This window comes from Bison bison, unplaced genomic scaffold, assembly GCF_000754665.1.
Source record: "Bison bison bison isolate TAMUID 2011002044 unplaced genomic scaffold, Bison_UMD1.0 scf7180017864338, whole genome shotgun sequence".
NCBI classification, from domain to species: domain Eukaryota; kingdom Metazoa; phylum Chordata; class Mammalia; order Artiodactyla; family Bovidae; genus Bison; species Bison bison.
The window spans coordinates 4,412,597-4,431,657 of record NW_011494910.1 but is presented as its reverse complement, the minus strand read 5'-3'; positions in this window follow the sequence as shown (position 1 = coordinate 4,431,657).

Below are 19,061 nucleotides of genomic sequence, written 5' to 3'. Positions count from 1 at the left end.
AGGGCCCCGAGAGGGGGGGGGAAAAAAAGCCAATAGACTCTACCCTCTAGGAGTTGCCAGACTAAAGAGGATAATAAAGAACACACTGAAATAACCCTATAGGAGCTCCTGGAGGAAAAAACAACACTAAGTGAAAATTAACATAATGCAAGCCACCCGCCTAATAAAGGATGGAGAATGAACTGAATTAATCAGAGAAGGCTTCTTGGAGAAGGTGAGTTTTAAGACTGGTAGTAAAAGGAATAAGGAGTAAGAGGCATTGTTTCAGGCACAACCGATAAAATGAGAATGAATTGTGGGGCATAACCCGAGGGTGGGCTCTCGTCCCAGGGGAGGCAAACTCACAGCCATCCATGTGTGGACGCCATATGGGTTCCCAGCAAGTTATGCCCAAGTCCTGGCTCTGTCTCGCCACCCACAGAATGAGGAAGAAAATAAACTAGCTTGTTTCTACAGTCTCTTCCAGCTCCAGCATTCTACATGTTATAATCCTAACGTTTAGGGAAAAGTCCGTGCGTGGGCTGGGTTGAGTAGAATAGAAAACAGATGGAAAATAGGTGGGGCTAGGCAAGATTCTCATGCGAAGAGTTGACTCATTGGAAAAGACCCTGATGCTGGGAGGGATTGGGGGCAGGAGGAGAAGGGGACGACAGAGGATGAGATGTCTGGATGGCATCACTGACTCGATGGACGTGAGTCTGAGTGAACTCCGGGAGTTGGTGATGGACAGGGAGGCCTGGCGTGCTGCGATTCATGGGGTCGCAAAGAGTCGGACACGACTGAGCGACTGAACTGAACTGAGGCAAGGTTCTTGGGGCATCTAATCTGAGAATAATCTGAGCATATCAGCTACAGCTGAACACACTCAAAACGTACCCCTGATGGAGCATCTTCCAGGATCTTCCAGCATGTTCTCTGTCAAGCAGCCCCAGAGCAGAGGGCAATGTGTGTAAGTGACAAAATAAACACATCTGGATGCAAAGAAACAAGTGTGTCAGGGACATGGGGCTGGGTCTAAAAATGCACAGTGGCTTTAAGATGACTCATCCATCCCCTCTAACAACAGACCCCTCCCCACAGACCTCTGCCCAATGAACAGCCCTGGAGGCCAGATGTTACTCTAATTTTCAAATTCTTCAGTGGGCCCCAAGGCCTGAATCTAGACTGGCCCCTGTGTCTGAGCTGTTTGCACAGAGAGAAGAGACCCTCCCAAGAGACCAGTATGGTCCAGAACAGGACAGCCAGCCTAGCTTCAATAGGCACAGAGATCGGGTAGAGCTTGGGAGGCATTGAGTGAAACCAGCACTCAATGTGCTCAAAACCAGCAGAGCACAAGGTTTTGCCCCCCACCCCCACCCCCCGCCCAATCCTGCCTTGAAGGATGCACTCACTGGCCTTTGCCCTGATATCCCAACAGTCTCCATTCCACCACATCTTTGTCAGTTCAAACAGGCACCATGGGCAAAATAGGTGTAGAGAGTAGGGAGTGTGATAGGATTACAGCTCAATAAAGCCCAAGGGGCTAGGGACAGGTCATGAAATGTGGTCCGGGGAAATCCCCAAACAGAAGTGCCCCAGCTGGTTTCCCCATCATTTTAGGTAACTTTCCATTGCCACACACCCATCCCTATCCCCTTAGGTCTCTTCTAAAATACCTACTGCTTTCTTAGTGACCTGCTGGGTACATGCATCAAAAGAGGCAATGAGCCCAGTTCCTAATTTAAGAAGTTACAGCCTACATGGGGGGTCACGCCCCAAGTAGGGAGGAGCCAAAAAGTTATTATTTAATGATCGAGGGCCAAACTGAAATGTAAGCAGCTCAGAGACGGGCACGTCACCGAGAACTGAGGCAGTGGCCCAGCAGCTGGTGATCAGTGAACGTCTGGAGGCAGGAAGGTGGGAAGCGGGGCTTAGGGAGCAAGGGACAGGGCAGAGAGAAACTGAGGTGAAAGAAACCATCATGTGCTTAGTGCCCACTCTGTACCACTCAAGGTGCCAAGCGCTTTCCACTTGTTATTTCATTTTCTCCCAACAAGAGTGGTAGGTAACTTTATTTCCATGTTGCAGAGAGGGAAAATGAGGTGTTTATATGAATTTGGATTTGACCTGGTGATGAATGAGGTGTCTCTGTCAGTGGCCAAACTGGGGAGGAGCTTGAGGGTAACAGTGATAGGAAAAGTTTGGCTACGCCATGGCACCCAAGGCGCAGGAGAACACTGTCCATCTGCATCCTAACGTCAGGAGGAGACACCGCCCAGAAGCCCCCCAGAGGTCTTCGGGACCTTGAGTGATGATCTCTGACCTTGGGACTCACCCTCATGACTCAGGAGCTCTAGAACGAGCCCTCCCTCAAGGACCTTTGCCACGCTAGGTTTCAAGCTGGTCCCACTCTCCTTTGCCTGGGGCTCAGCATCTGCATCTAGTCACCAGATGCCCTTTACCCTTGCCCAGAGGTTGGATGAGGTTAATTAATCATCACCAACAACTAACTGTTAAGGAGGTCAACGAGGTGCTATCATCTCAGCCTCCCAAACTGCGGCTATGACTAATCGAGCAGTGTCAGAGATTCAGAAAGCTTTGATAATTATTATAATATTTTTCCAGCCCTTGTGCTTTTTCCCATTTTTGAGGTTCCCAGTGTGAACTGGAGAGTCAACAGGACACCCAATCGTTCTTTCCCAGAATTGAGAGGATGAGCCATTTTGCTCAGCCTCCAACTCAGTCTCACGGTGGGTGAAGGGGTGCCTGCTGGAGCCCTGTTTGTTTGAGTCTCCGAGCAGCACCTTTTAGAGGTCTGAGCCCCACTGAGCAATCTAGGGACTAGAATGAGTCAGGCCAGATGGGGGAATTGGAGGCATTCTACCAGAGCGTGGCCGCTGGGTCGGGCCATCGGGGAATCCCTCAAGGGAACCATGGACCCGTGCTGACCAAAGGCAGCCTGCAGGAAAACCCTGTCTTGCTACATGACTCCTGATTCATGGCTTTCCCCTCCTGGGACTCAGCTCACGTGCTGCCTCACATTCTTTTTCATATAGTCACCATCCCGCGAACACCTCAGACAACAAACTCCACCTGAGATGGAGAGACTGAAATGTTGGGAACCAGGAAAGTCATGTGCAGAAGGCCTAGTCAGGTGCCAACTCTGGGACCTCCCAGGCGATTTTCAGTGGCCAGCTTGAGTGTCCCACAAACCCACTCAGCACGAAGCCTTCTCGTCTGCTCTGTAATCGGTCCTGAGAGCCCATCATCCCGCTGTTGTTAGGATGCACACCATTCCTGACCGAGTGACGGCAAACGGGACAGGAGAACTAACGTTAACGTGCTGCTTTGAAGGGGTGGCCAGGACAACTGTGTTTATTGCTGAGCTTTTCCTAGGTCAGCTGGGTCTGAGAGCAGCCATCACTATTAACTAGACACAGCCTTTAAAGCTATGGGGAAGGGGCTGAGGCCACACCCAGGTTGGGACTGGGCAAGAAGAGAAGCCAAGGAATTAAGCCCTGCCTCCGGCTCAGGAGTACTCAGCCATGTTCACCCAGGAAGTGGGTGGATGGGTGGTCTGCTTGTATATTGTTTCCAGGGTGACTTTTTTCTCTTTCCGAGGCTTCCTCAAAGGCATAGAACAAACTTGGCCATTAAAAGCCACAGATGTCACCAGGACAGGGCAATTCCAGGGAAGTGGGTAACTGCCTATGACTGGCACTACTCATCTTGCATACTGGGGAGGGTGGCTGAGATGATAAATCCAACCAGCCTGGGAAGGCCCTGGGCCTGCCCCCACCCTGCCCTCAAATACTCACACACACGCACACACACACACAGCCAAGAATGTTCCTGTTTACTTAGATACCCTACCAGTGAAAACTGCGTAAATTTTCGTAGGAGGGTGAGAAATTGCAGTTACAACCTATTTTTTAGTATTCAGTTGATTAATAACCTTCAAGAAAATGGGGTTTTTGTAGGAGGAGAAAAGGGCACACCTGGTAACTGTGAAGGTGTTGGTGAAGGAAAACACAATGAGGAGAGGGCCCTGGAGGGCTGGGCACAGGACCCAGGGAGAGCTGGTGCCCAGCACAGCATGCAAAGAACTAAAGTCAAGACCTGGGCGCCCCCTGGATACAGCCCGCAGCAGGGCCGCTGGGAATGTGCCCAGCCTTGCCCTAATCGTGAACAAAAGTTCACTGATCTCTCTATCCTGTGCTATCACCACCCCTGGAAACAGTCTTCTTCCCAAGGAGGAAGTGGAAGAGGTCACCCCAGCCCTCCAGTTGGAACCTGACTACTGCTGGGAATGACAATAGTTCATCTGGTGACCAGCAGAGACAATGATTTACAGTACCTGGTAAATCTGACCAGCCCTGGAAAAGCCCTGTGGTCCATAAATGTCTCACACACACCAGCACCACACGAGATAGAAGAATTTAGCAAGAAGGAGTGAGTAAAATATCAAATGTCATCAATCAAATCCCCCTCAACTTTCTGTACTGTATTCTAAGAGAAACTCCTGTGGACTCCAGCCTCTGTTCTTCCGTCCCACCCTGGTCTGCCTTCAGGCTGCAGGCATATTCTAAGGGGTTCTAGAGATGGCCAAACCCTCACGCCATTCCAGCACCTTGAGCTGCTTCTGCCCCAGCAGGTCTGTGTCAGGGAGCCAGAGGAGGCGGGGCGAGGCTGAGGTGTCAGAGGCCAGAGGTGGCCATGTAAACCCCAGACACCTGCCAGGGCCCTGAACCTGCGTCAGAGCCTGACTCCATCGAAAGGAAAGAAAGCAAATGCACAGCAACCAAATCACAGTGGCCAAAGTGGAAAATATCACTCTGCCACAGGTCGTTGGCTCTGGGGAAAATTCTGCCGATGAACCACGTTGAGATTCAATGCTGTTTATCTTCTATGGTTGCCGAGCCTGGGGTTTTTTCTTACTCTTTTTCTACTTGAAAGGTGGCACGTACTTTCCTCTCACTGCAGTGGAGGGGCTGCTGTTCCATGCCTTTGGGAGCCACAACCAGAGGAGGGGCTGACCAGTACCTGTGATGCTTATGGGTCCTGCTTTTCTTCCGGGATACTGCAAGGATGAGGGAGGGGAAGACCAAACCCCTGTCACATTCTTACTTTTTTCTTTTCTTCATTTTATTGAAGTATAGCAAAGTGATTCAATGATACATTTACGTATATTCATTCTTTTTCAGATTCTTTTCCCAGCATTTTTTCAAATTGAGCTATAATTGACATATAACTTCATGTTAATTTCAGGTGCAATGGTGTTTTTACATTTTTTTTAAATTATTAAAGCTACTTTGTTTATCTCAGTATGGTGATGAGGTAAAGAAATGAACTGACTAGAACAAACTTCTAATTCTCACTCTGCCACTCAGGCAGATGCTTTAAAGTTTCTGAGTTTCAGTTTCCTCATCTGTAAAAGGAGAGGATTAATATGGAAGTCAACTGGAAAATAAACTCCAAAATCCCTGCCAGTTCTAATAATGCTAAGCACTTAGAGTCAAGTCTCAACTCTACACATCCTGGCTATCTGACTTCAAGCAAGTTATCTAACCTCTCTAAGCCATAGTTTCTTCATTTGTAAAACTGCAGCAAGAGCCCTAGCCTGGCCTCCCTCCTAGGGCGGCTGGGAGGACCAAGTGATACCATACCTGTGAGGGCACTTGGGGCATGATTGAGCAACTAAGCACAGCACACACGCTCTAGACACATGCAGACTGTATAATTTCCACTTACCAAGGCAAACAGCAACGGAAGAAGGTTTTGGTTATCTGCCCCACTTGGTGCTCCATGAAGCTAGCAACAGGATGATAGAAAGCAGAAGAGTAGGTTTGTTGGATTGAAGAAAATTTTCTGACCAACAAGATCAAGGACACTATGAAATCTTTTCTGAAAGACTTTAGGAAAAGATTAGACAAAGACTGGAGCTGAGGGGTTTGATGTTTGGTCATGTCTTGAAGGCAAGGATCCAGGCTAAATGACTCCTACTTCTTCAGTGTAAGAATTTTTAAGGGTTAGGCTGGGAAAATCATCTACATGGACAATAGCCCTTTGGATTTGAACTGGACCAATTCTTATCCCTACCACTTACTGGTAGAGGTAAGAGGTAAGCCTCTTCGGGAGAGGCTTCCTGGAAGATGCTTAGAGAGGCTGTTGACCGCATGGGTGATGCTTTCTGAAGCACTGGGTTGGGAGAGTGGGTGGAGTGGGAGTGAATGCAGTTTAGAAGGAATGTAGAGGAATAGTTTAATAGTTTCCCAAGAGGGAAGTTCAGGAAGCAGGTATGGCTACTTTGAGAAAATTCTTGCTCTTGTAAGAATCTACATGGTATAGTTTTTATTAAGGTCTAAGTTTCAGGGTCAAGTCTGGGTTCACAATTCTGCCTCCGTCACTGTGAACTCTCTGACCCAGGGTGAGCCTCATTTTATTCTTCTTTAAAATCGGGTTGACAGGACTCGCCCGGTGGCCCAGGGGCTAAGACTCTGCTCTCCCAACACAGGGGGCCCGGGTTCAATCGCTGGCCAGTTGCAGGGCCATGTGCCACAACTAAAGATTCCCAATGCCACGACAAAGATCGAAGATCCACGGTGTCACGGTTAAGACCCAGTGTCACCAAACAGATAATTTAAAAATAAAGAATAAATAAAATAGGATTGAGAATTGGATTAAACTCTTGAATGTGGTTGTGAAATTTAAAATGAAATAATGTTGATGAAATTCCTGGCACACAATAAGGAATCAAAGAATAATAAAGGAAAACCAGTGAGGACAGGCCATAGTCAACTGTGGGCATCAGCAGGGCTCCAAGGGCTCTCTCCCTCGGGTCAGGTTATGTCAAGTCCATGGCACATGGTAGACACACATGACATGGCAGCAGACAGTTGGCATCAGTTAGTCACAGAAGAGCTGCAGAGAGTCACACACCCATGCACGCTCACAAGCACACACTCACACTAGATTGGATTGCTCAAACTTGCCATCTCAGATCTAGGAGATGAATAAGAAGTCTGCAGACCAGTGTGTTTCCCCAGCCATGTCACAAGAAGGAAGGTCCTTGGCATCCCTGGGAACCCTGGGTAGAGGGGGATTTTAGAAGGAAGCTCTCTGAAAAACTCAAATCCCCATGGCTGTAATGTGGCCTAGAAAGGAAAGTAAGGTCTGACAGACTACCACACAAGGCACTGGGAAGGCTAAAGCCCAGAAAGGGCTGTGGGACTTGCAGTTTGGGGACTTAGTGAGGGAGGAGACATACCTAGGTCCAACTCCTGCTGTTGGTTCTGGGAAAAGGCAGCAGGGCCTCCCTCCTTGGGTCAAGGATAAGACCACAAAGGGGCTAACTCTTCCATATCCTTGGCTATTTTGTGGCCTTAAAGTCTTTCAACCTATGGGCAGGCATCTTTGATCTTCTGCAAGGGAGGAGTCTCCCCATTTCACAGAGACAGAAACTGAGGCTCAATGAAGTTGGAAGACATCTCCATAGCCACACAGAAGAAAGGCTAAAACTCAAACAGCTCACCTTCTCCTGGGCCCAGATCTTTGCCATTTGAGAATCTTAAACTCATCTGCTAGCCAAAATGAGCAAAGTATTTTGCTAGATTGTTCAAGCTAGGTTTTCTCCTCCCCATCCGTGGCATGTGTCAACATAGGTCCCGGCCCCAAGGACAAAACACAAACATACATACACACGGAAAGGTGGTGTATGTATTCACAACTCAAGGTGGTGCTACCAAGGGTGGCATGTATGGTCATAAGCAGTGGCTTCCCTGGTGGCTCAGGGGTTAAGAATCCACGTGCCAGAGCAGGAGAAGCGGGTTCAATCCCTGGGTCGGGAAGACCCCCTGGAGAAGGAAATGGCAACCCACCCCAATACCCACTCCAGTATTCTTGCCTGGAGAATCCCATGGACAGAGGAGTCTGGTGGGCTCCAGTCCATGGGGTCTCAAAGAGTTGGACACAACTTAGCAACTAAACAACAACAACAAAAGCAATAGAGGATTTAAAAGAAAGAAAGAGAGAGAGAGGAAGGGAGTTCAGTGGGATTGGATTGGTAAAGAAAGGCTTATGGAAGAGGTGGCTCTGGAAGATTCAGTTGGATGAAAGTGGGGAGGGGTGCAGTCATTGCAGACCAGTAAAGCCGTGAGTGGAAGCCAGATGCTGAGAGTGAACAGGGCATCTTTTGACAACAGGCTTCTTTGTTTTGCCCAGAGACCATGTGCAGAAAATCTGTGGGAAAGAAGGCTGCAAAGGCATTTGGAAGTGTGAATGCCAAGCCTGGGTGGCTGGGGTCTATTCTGAAGGACCTGGGCAGCCATTGATGGTTCCTGCAAATGGGAGTTTGGTGATGACACCGATACATTAGGGAGATGAGCCTGTAAAAATTTTTCTGGGAAAGTCAAAAATGACATCAAGAACTCCATCTGTTCTCTTGGCGGCCTGGGGTTGATCGGGAAGAATCAATACAAAGGGTTAAGTTGCTTGTCCTTAGCATGGTGATAGCAGTAACTGCCACCTGTAGCTGAACCCACACGTGGCCTTTAGCTCAGTGCAGGCAGAAAGTGCAGGGGACCCACCATGGGGTCCGTGTGACTGGCAGCAGCCTCACCATTTCTGCAGCCCTAGATCTCAGCTGCAGTGACCCCAGCAGCCTCAACCCCAGCTTTCCCACCACGGCAGCCCGTGCGGGAGCAAGCCTGTGTTCCCCGTGGCCTCTCACATGCCAGCAGCTCCTCCTCCTCACCTCCAGTTTACTCTAAACCCTCTGCTTTTACCTGAAATGAAACAGAAGCCCCAGCTGTGGTCATAGTGACCAGAAGCTCTCACATGCTGCTCCCCAGTGTGTCTCCCTCCACCATAGGCCCTCCCTAGTCCTGGGACTCCCCCCACCTGCCCTGCTCCACTGGCACCACTGTCTGGATGTTCAGAGTCATTTCAAGAGGCCCAGAAGGGAAAGCAAAATTGTGGGAGTGTCACCAGTCATAGCTGTCCTGGTAGTCGTGGGGCGGGAGGTATAGCAGAGCTATACAGAAGCCGTGGACTGCCTGCCAGGTAATGGCCCTTGAGCATGCACCACGGGCCAGGCACTGTGACAAGCTTTGATGCCCCTTTCTTCTCGTGACCAGGAGATGGGTATTACTATTTCTTCCATCTCACAGATATGATAGGGCTTCCTTGGGAGACATGTAGGTTGGGCTCTGGATTCCAGTGGCAGAGACACCAGGCCAGTTTGCCTATGACATCCCACTGAGGATATCCAGTTGTCCCTTGCCCTCCATATGCCCAGCCCCAAGTCCCCATCACCATCCCTCCCCAACACACAGCGTGCCTGGCAGCCCCTTTGACTAGGTACCTGTTTGTACTTTTCAGTGCAGGTCAGCTTTTGGCCTAGACATAGGTGTTTGTAAGTCACTTTTTTGGAACAATGTCACCATAGAAACTCATTTTTCAAATGCTGATTTGTTCTTAGCCTACTATGTAGCTGTATCATACTATAAATCGCACCCACCTCAGCTCAGGTTCTTGGGAGCTAGGGTCTGCAAGATTGACAAGAAAGATTCTTTCCCCTATTGGATATATGATCAGCCTCCGGCAATATTTGGGGGCTTTCCCCACAGCTCCCCAGGTAAAGAATCCACCTGCAATGCAGGAGAAACAGGGGACACAAATTTGATCCCTAGGTCAAGAAGATCCTCTGGAGGAGGGTATGGCAACCCACTCCAATATTCTTGCCTGAAAAATCCCATGGACAGAGGAGCCTGGTGGGCTATAGTCCGAAAGGTCACAGAGAGTTGGACGAGACTGAGTGACTGAGCATGCACACACAGGCAACATTTGAAACAGACTCGGTTGTCTTGGGTCTCGTCTCTGACACTCTGCTCCCTCGCCCTGAGACCCGGTTCTGGGAGGTCCCTGTTACTCTTCCCTCTGAGGCCACCCTCACTTGAAACTGCTTGGTTGAAACCCCTGCCTTCCGCCCTGCTTGACCCAGAGCTCCCAGGTGACTTTCGGCCTTGGTCAACCCATCACAGCTCACGACCCAGCCGCACACAGAGCCCAGCCACTGGGTCAACACCCTTAACCGCTCGGCTCCTTCCCCACCGCCGCTTCCCGGCCCTGAATCTGCCCTAGAGGCCCTCAGAGGAACTGGCCACTTCATTAAAGATGTATCTGAAGCAGAATCCTAGAGTAAGGTGCTCCTGACTTCAGAAGGGCAAGAACGAATGTATGGACGCCATCTGAGTTTGTAGAAACAGGCATTCCTACGTTGAGGGCGGCCTGCTGTCCCTTGGCCCCAACCGCGTGTTTCTGACCAATGAATCTTTGGTTCTCTGCTCCTTGGAGCTGCCTTCATTGGCTCCGTGAGTCCGCCGCATGGGACCCTGCATGAGGTGAGTGTTCCTCCGCAGAGGTTTCTACACGATGGTCGGATAGTCTGCTTCCAGCTCGGGTCCTTCCGCCTTAGCTCCTTTCCTTTTCCCCGTGAGCTGTGACCAAGGGTCTGAGAGACCTCCTCACGGCTTCAAAGACTGCGACACTGGGAAACTGCAGCCTGAGGCAGCACCCAACCCGGCTGCCATGGGCATCCACCTCCGTCTGCCATGGGACCCCTGCCACCGAGAAAACCCGTTCTCCGAGACTCTGGCCTGGGCCAGCCACATCAAGGACACTGCTCCCTTGGCCACGGCCTGCTCCTGGCCAGCATCAGAAGGACAGACATTTTACCTCCCGGGGCAGATAAGCTGAAAACGTAAAGGCCCTTCTGAGAGAGCCGAAGCGATCTCTAGGGCTTTCCAGTAATATTCTTTCCTCCCAGACACAGTCATTGTGAGAAATCCACTTCCGGAAGGTGTTCACTTCCCTCCCACGCCCCCACCGCCCGCCCCAGGCCTCGCTCTTGAGGAAAAGGCAGCATCATGTCCTCCCCGACCAGCGGAGGCCTCTCTCATTTCCACTGCTCTCAGCATCTCTGACTCACAACGAAACTGCAACCTCAAGAAAGCTGGGGGCCAGGATTGCGAGAAGGAAACACAGGTGAACACGCAAAAGCTGCCCAAGGGAAAGGTTTTTGTTTCTCTTACAGAATGGCACTTCCAGAGCCGGGCAGCATCTCTGGAAAGGGCTGGAGGGGCCCCTTCTCGAGCTGACCTAGCGGATCTGGCGGGTGGGTGGGAAGGTTTGCATCATTGCCACCCATGCCAGCTAACTCCTACCAGAGAGGGTAGCTGGGGCAGGGGAGGGACGTAGGAGCATCACAACATGCCTGAAAAGTACCCTAGGGAACCATTCCGTCAAACCTCCTGCACACCAACGCGGAAAGGAAAGTCGACAGATGGAAAGGCTAGGTCCAGGATTCACAATGGAAGCCAAGGCTGGAAGCCATCCTCTGGACACGAGCCAGAGCTCTTTCGACCATGGGGTTGACGTCTCTGCCCCCTATAACAGCCTCAGAACGCTGGGGTGAAGAACCTGTCTTGTTCCAAGACTTTCGGTCCATGAAGAGATACCTCCGGCTCTCGCAGGGGCACAGGCCCGCAGAAAAGCGTCAACAGCAACTCAGACGTACTGACTGCTTATCAAGGGCCAAGCGCTCACCTAGGTACTTGGTCCACCCGCTGTTTCACTTACTCCCTACAACAGCCCCACGGGTTTGGTCATCATCTCCAGCTGGAGACCCTGCAGCCCAGGGAAGTGTGGTGACCTGCCCAGGGTCACACCAATGCTAAAGAGCAGAGCTGGGTTGCAAATTCAGTCAGACTGGAGGGCCTACACATTTAACCACCACTGCCTCTTGCAAAGACCAGCCCAAAGGCAGGGCATATCAAGTGGTTTCCAGTAAGTGAACACTTGGACCCAGCGAGGGGGTGTGGTGGCAAGTGGGCAAGTTGGGTGCTTTGCTGTCAAAGAGCCGGCCTTGCTGTCAGAGGCATACGAGGCATGCCAGGCAAGGAAGCTTGACTGCAAGATTCTTAGCCATGCTTCTGTGAAACCAGTCCATCAACTACTTTATATCCAACCTCCTGCTTGAAGCATGTGACAAGGAACAGTCCTGAATTACCCAAAGGCCCGGCACAAAGAGATCCTGTTCAATTTTTTGAAAGAATGATGTTCTTAAGCATTGATGTGTGTAACCATAAAAGTATCAGAGCCTTGTTGGACTTCCTCAAATTTCTTTCATGGTTTAGTGAATATGTTACCATGAAATACACTTGAATGTTAAAGCGTATTAGGACTTCTTAGTCCAGCCCTGTTAAAAATTAAAAAAAAAAAAAAAAAAAGAACCTCTTTCTACCCAGTCTGTAGAGTCTCCCATAGTCAGACAGCAAGCAGGGACCAAGTTTTAATTTGAGCACACCATGTCTGACCCAGTTCCTCAAAGGGTGCCTGCCTTTCAAAGCGATTTCTGAATTAACCAGATCAATCAAAGCCCTCTGCCTTTGTCTGCCACTCAATTGTGCAGTTGGTCTGAAGAGAATGGAAAGCAAATTGTATTGATTTGATCGAATGAATCCTGGCCCATTAGAATGGAAAATATTGGCTTTTATTTTCCAAGCTTTTCTGAAAACTGAGAAAGCCCAAGTCTAGCCAAAGAGAAAGCAGGGTTTTTAACAAACTGAAGAAAAGAGAGCAAGAGTGAGAGAAGAATTAAAAGTGGAAATGGAAAGTAGAGTCAAAAATAAGCCTGCAGTAGAGTCCCTCCCACCACCCAGCGCCCCTGACTGCCCCCAGCCCTCGCAGCCTGATCCCGGGGCCCCAGCCCCTTGGCGAAGGGGATTCACAGTAACAGGTAGGGCACAGTGAAGCAGCCCCCAGACTCCTAGGGGTTCTGACTTGAAACCACAGGTGCACGTGTGAGGCTCTGCCGCTTCCAGGACACACATGATGCTCAAAGGCGATGTCATGCTGAAAAACCGCACAGACTACTGGGAAACTCTGCGTGAAGGAGACAGCAGTGAAGCAATGGGCATCTCCCTTCTTGCTGCAGGTCAGGGGCCTCCGTGTAGGTCCTCTACTCCTTCCTCGGAGGCCAGGCTTTGATCACCCTCCTCCCGTTCATCCTCACACAGACATTTTTGTTAAATGTCTTAATTAAGGTTCAGCTCCTTAAGCCAGCAGCTCTCAAAGGCCGGTCCAAGGACAGTTTGTATGAGGACTTTTGTCTGCTAACTGTATAGTTCTATGAGGCTGGATTTTCTCCATATGCTTCCACCTCAAAAACCTATCACACTGGGTTGGCTGTAGGAGCAGATGTCAGAGTGTAAGTTTTTCTATTAAACCAGGTATGCAAAGAGCTTTGCGACAGTGTCAGAACAGTACACTCCTCTCACTGAATGTGTTCTGACTTAGAAAAGTTATTTTTCATTAAAAATATGCTATTTATTTTAACATGTAATGGGTTTTTATTGTTTTTCTTTAGAACGCCATACATGGACTTTTAAAAAAATTTCTTAGTTTTTTTTTCTACCATGATCAATATCAATAGACATAATCCAACAAAGTAAAAGCTCTTTGAGGTCTTCAATACTTTTTAAGAAGGTAAAGCAGTCCTGAATCCAAATAGTTTGAGAAGAGTTGACTAAGGGAATCCGGGACCACACTGAACACGGTGACCCACTCCCACTCCCTGCTCTGGAGAATGGACCACCTCGGGCTGGCGTGTAAATGACACACTCACAGTAGAAGTGATGCAGGTCCAGGACGGAGGGAGCGGCCAGCTTGTCCCGTGTTAGTGCGGCCGTGCACCTAAGCACACATGCAGTGGGGTTGAGGATTTAGAGTTGGGGTCCATCTTACAGATGAAGGTCGGAGCAGGCAAGCTGAAGGCAGGCCCTCAGCTCTCTTAAATAGGGTCCATGAAGGAGACTATGCTTCAAGGGTGCCAGGGCAGGAGGGTGAGCCAAACTATTCTTTTATGTCACTGCAGTCACACCTTAAAGACAATATACAGAAGAAACTCCTTTCTGTTTGCAAATACTCGAGGGCCTGAAATATTTCCCTAAAAGAAAAATATCTAAGCAACTCTCACCCCCATCTCCAGCTCCTAAGCATAAGGGCTATGCACCCTGCAAGTGCATAATAGAGTTATCACTGTTTTATGGAGGAAACGCTTATTTTCACAGACTTCTCGCTTCTGCTCATCACTGCTGCTCACATCTTAGACAACTCCCCCCGGCCATTGGTGCTGACCATGAAAACTCAGTGATATAACACTCATGTCAGTCAAGGAATTAAGTACTGATTTGAGAAGAAGAATGCAAAAGGAATCGAGTTCTGATTTCACCTTTGTTATTAACTACCTCTAGTGCCTGCTTCCCGGGTGGCACTGGTAGTAAAGAACCCGGCTGCCAGTGCAGAAGACATAAGAGCTCCAAGTTCCATCTGTGCGTTGGGAAGATCCCCTGGAGGAGGGCATGGCAACCCACTCCAGTATTCTTGCCTGGAGAATCCCGTGGACAGGGGAGCCTGGTGGGCTACAGTCCATGGGGTCGCAAAGAGTTGGACACGACTGAAGCGACTTAGCATGCACGCATGCAGTGCCTGGGAAAGTCACTTTCTTTTCTAGGCCTCAGTTTGCCCACCTGTAAAATGAAGAACGTGGATTTTGTTGCTGTTGTTGTTTGGTCACTAAGCCCTGTCCGGCTCTTTTGTGACCCCATGGACCATAGCCTGTTAGGCTACTTTCACCCTCTACTTTATGTGAGATAGTCGTCAAATGTAGCCACTTACAGCCACAAAGAGTTCAGGAGGCACACGCTCCGTCATGCTCCATCATCGACAATATTTAGTGAGAGCCTTGGATGTGCCTGGAATTGTTTTGAGTACAAGGCAAACAGCAATAATCAAAAATAGACATGCACCCTGCCCCTGCGGAGGGCTGTCCAATGGAAGAGATAGAGATCAAGCAGGTGACCACGTAGCCATGCGAGTAATTACAAGCTGGCATCAGTACTACAGAGAAAAGGAGCAAGGTGTCCTGAGACACACCCAGGTGGCTCAACCTTTTCAGGGGAATAAGGAAAAACTCATGTGACAAAGTAAGCTCTAAGCTGAGAACTGAAGGATAAAGAGAAGGGAATCCCCTCTCTTTAATCTCTTTCCATGCAGAAAAGGGAGACTACATGCGCAAAGGCCCTGTAGTAGAATAGAGAGCACAGATCATTTGAAAAAAAATAAAAGAGGAAAGCCAGTAAGGCTGGGATGCACAGAGAAGTGGACAGTGCTGGAAGGTGAGGCAGAAGGAATACTCAGGGTCAGAGGATGCAGGGGGCTGTAAACAGCATTAAGAACACAGGTCCTTATTTTACCCAGGAAGGGAAAGTGGCACGTCATTGAAGGGTTTAAGCAAGGGAAGAGTCATGACCAGAGTGGTGTTTTGAAAATAATCCCTTGGGCTACAAAGAAGAAAACAGTTTGGAAAACAGATATTAGAATATCAACCAGGCACTTGTTTGGGGCCCAGGAGAGATAAGATGTTAGCTTGAACCAGACAGTCGCTGCTGCTGCTGATGCAAATAGAGAGAAGTTAGAAGATTAGAAAGATGTTTGTGGGGACTTTCCTGGTGGTCCAGGGGTTAAGAATCCAATGCAGGGGGTGTGGGTTTGATCCCTGGTTGGGAAACTGAGATCTCACACACCACAGGGCAACTAAGCCTGCATACTGCAAGGAAGAACCAGGGCAGCTTAAGCTTAAGAAGGAAAATAAAAGGATGTTTGTGAAGAAAATTCTGCAAGACCTTGTAATAGATTGGACATAGGTTATTAAGAGAGAGAGAGGAACCAACAAGTTATTTCTAGGCGACCAGCGTGTATGTTATGTTAGATGGTGGTCCCCTTCCTGAGTGAGGGCACCATGTCACTGGATGAAGCTGAGATGAAGCTATGTATTTAGTCTCTGATAAAAATGGGCCCCATCATCCTGGGTCCCAGCGTAAAACGAAAATGTTCTACAGTTGTTAAGAATTTCAAGACAGTGACAACAGAGCAAAGCACGGGCCCCTGAGTGACCACACAAGTCACGTGACTTGCTCAGACACAAGCAAAGTTTAGGGTGTCAGCCATTCAGGGGAATTTGACTAAACTGAATCCCACCAGAGGGACAGCCTGGGAGCTGAAGGGATCCATCTGTGCCCCCGGCTCAGGAACCCACTCGTTACTCCAGGTGGTCATGCAGACTGAGCAGAGACAGCTGTATTCTCTGGGTGGCAGGGTCTCCAACACCTTGTGTCCTGGCCCCTGCAGCCAAATTTCTCACGTGAGAAATTACAGAACAGGGTGTCCGTCCCCTAAGGAAAATCCAAGTTGCTTGATTTGGCGCCATCGTTGCACAAAGGGGAATTCCACGTTGGCTGTCCAAAGATCAGCCCTTCCGCTGTGGTTTGCAGCGTCTGCCGGCCTAGGTCCTCGGAAGGGCGCCCACTCCAGTTTGCATAACCCTCACTAGATTCAGCCAAGGGGCCAGCCCCAACTGGGGCTCCTTTTAAAGCTCTGACCCACAAGGTCTTTATTCTGAAGCACCTCAACCACAAGGTCAAAGTCACAGGCAGAACCCTGTCCCCTTGAGCCCTCCCACCCCCACCCCCGTGGCTGCACGTAGAGGGTGTGATGCCATAGTCTGCGCTCTGGACCAGGCCTGTTGCCGCACAGCCCCTGAGGAACCAACGGTTCAGGGAGCCGAGGGGGGTTATTCAAGGGAATACTAGAAATTTCACGCTGGGGAAACTGTGGTACGTTCTAGATGTCCTGAAGAAGAAGAAATGAAACTCCGTTATCAGCCTTGAAGTAATAGCTGCAATAAGCAAGCAGGAGCCAAGCCCTGAGGGGTTCTTTGTGGAGGTCGTCAGCCCCCTGGTTCCAGGTGGGCACCCTCGCACTTGCCTGCTTTCATCACTGACCTGCCTGCTACTGTCGTGGTGACCCTGTTGACAGGCACACTGGCTGAACCCTGAGTCCAGCAAGCCAAGATTCCACAGGGCAGGCCCACGTACCTCCCCATCTGTTTTCCACCCTTGGGACAGAATTGTTGCAAGGCACAGGGCAATTCTACCAAGAAGGTTGTCCTTTTGCTGAGCATGAGGGTGGCCACGAGGTGATTCCTTGTAAGCCCTTGTACAGTCTAGACTGCACTCTCCAAAATCTATCCACACTTTGTCTGCCTAGAGTCCTCTGTAGCTAAAGTCGTGAAATGCATCAGTGGAACATTCCAGAAAAATCATTAGGGCCTTTGGTCTCTACATATGTCCCTCATCCCTGGCATCTTAAAATAACACGTAGGAAAGCAAGACGGCAGAAAAGGCCGGTTCTGTTGACATTTGGGTGCTGCGCTAGCTCTGGACAACCTGCCTCTGAACTTCTTGTCACTGGAGACCAAAAAATAATATCCCTTTCCTTTTAAAGCCCTGGTGAGTCAGGCTGCCTTTCCTTTGTAGCTGAATACTGACATTAGGGAGTATTTTGGAGCAGGGGGAGAAGAAAGAGGCATTTCCCCTCCCACACATTCCTCTGATTTCCCAGTTAGTCTGCACGGGAAAAGATTCGCTTAAATTCTATCTCATGAGCACACATCAGACATCTGCCGTGAGTCTAGACTGGAGAGGTGACCGGGCTCAGGTCATTTGCTCTCAAGGAGCCCACAGGCTAACAAGCGGCATCTGTGTTGTCTTGAGAGCCACAGGCCGAATGTGTCCAGACTGATGCACCGTCCATCCGCAGGGATCTGCTCACTCGTTTCCTCCCCTGCTCGGGCTCTTCTCTGGGCTGGAAAGGCCAGCCCAAATCGAACATACAGACGGCTGACATTTATTTATGTCTCATCTATGTGACCCTGTGAGTTTGGGACTTTTCGCAGTGGATTGTAATGACTTTTCAGATGAATGATACCTTCACGGTCTTGAGACACAGGTGTCATCTTTGTTTACTGTTTGGTCAACATATAAGCAGGGGATCTTAACTTTCCCCAAAATGTGCATACCTCTTCTCGTATAACATCTTGACACATCGGTTCTATGAGATATATGGATAGGGAAGATCTTGTTGTCTCCATTTGTTAATTAAGTGATTGCATCAAGGAGATTGCCTAAATGGTCTCTGACCATTCAGATTGTGAAAATTTTGAGAGGAGAGAGGACAACGGTTTCAAATCAGTGGAGGAAGATCAACAATTCAACAAATGACTTGAAGTAATTGGCTGCTGCTGCTAAGTCGCTTCAGTCATGTCCGACTCTGTGCGACCCCATAGATGGCAGCCCACCAGGCTCTGCGACCCCTGGGATTCTCCAGGCAAGAACACTGGAGTGGGTTGCCATTTCCTTCTCCAATGCATGAAAGTGAAAAGTGAAAAGTGAAAGTGAAGTCACTCAGCCGTGTCCGACCCTCAGCGACCCCATGGACTGCAGCCCACCAGGCTCCTCCATCCATGGGATTTTCCAGGCAAGAGTACTAGAGTGGGGTGCCATTGCCTTCTCCGGAAGTAATTGGCAACACGTTCCAAAACAAAGAAGCCAGAAGCTAAGCCTCACCCTACCTGATGTGTTATAGAAGAAAGAAAGATAGAAATGGCTCTTTCCTCCTCCTTTCACCTGCCATTGCGTGCACGTGTGCGTGTCCATGTCTGTGTGAGTGTGTCTTTAATATTTGAAATTATAAGAAGAAAGTGGAAGACACTCAGCATACCTTCCTGAGTTGCTGTCCCTGTTTCTCTGAGTGCTTGCCTGTGTCTAGACCTGCCCAGGTCCAGGCTCCTCCAGCCCCGTTCCGGGCTCACAGGATACTCTCCTATGCCCATTCCGACACAGGAAAAAGGAAGCTATGTGCCTAGCACATTCCAGAGGCCAGACCCTGTACTCGGCACCAGGTATATAGGATAATGAAACAGCGCCAGGTCTCAGAGAGCTCACACTGTCTAGCAGAGGCAGTGGGGTACATGGATGATAGCAGCGGTTGTTGTCGATTGAGTAGCGTAGAGGGGCACAGGGCACGGTGGCAAACTGGGTAAGAGGCGGTCTGCACCACCTGGGTCCAGAAGTAGGGCCTCTGGCCTGAGGGATCTGCCAGGCTGAGTCTGCACCCAGAACACC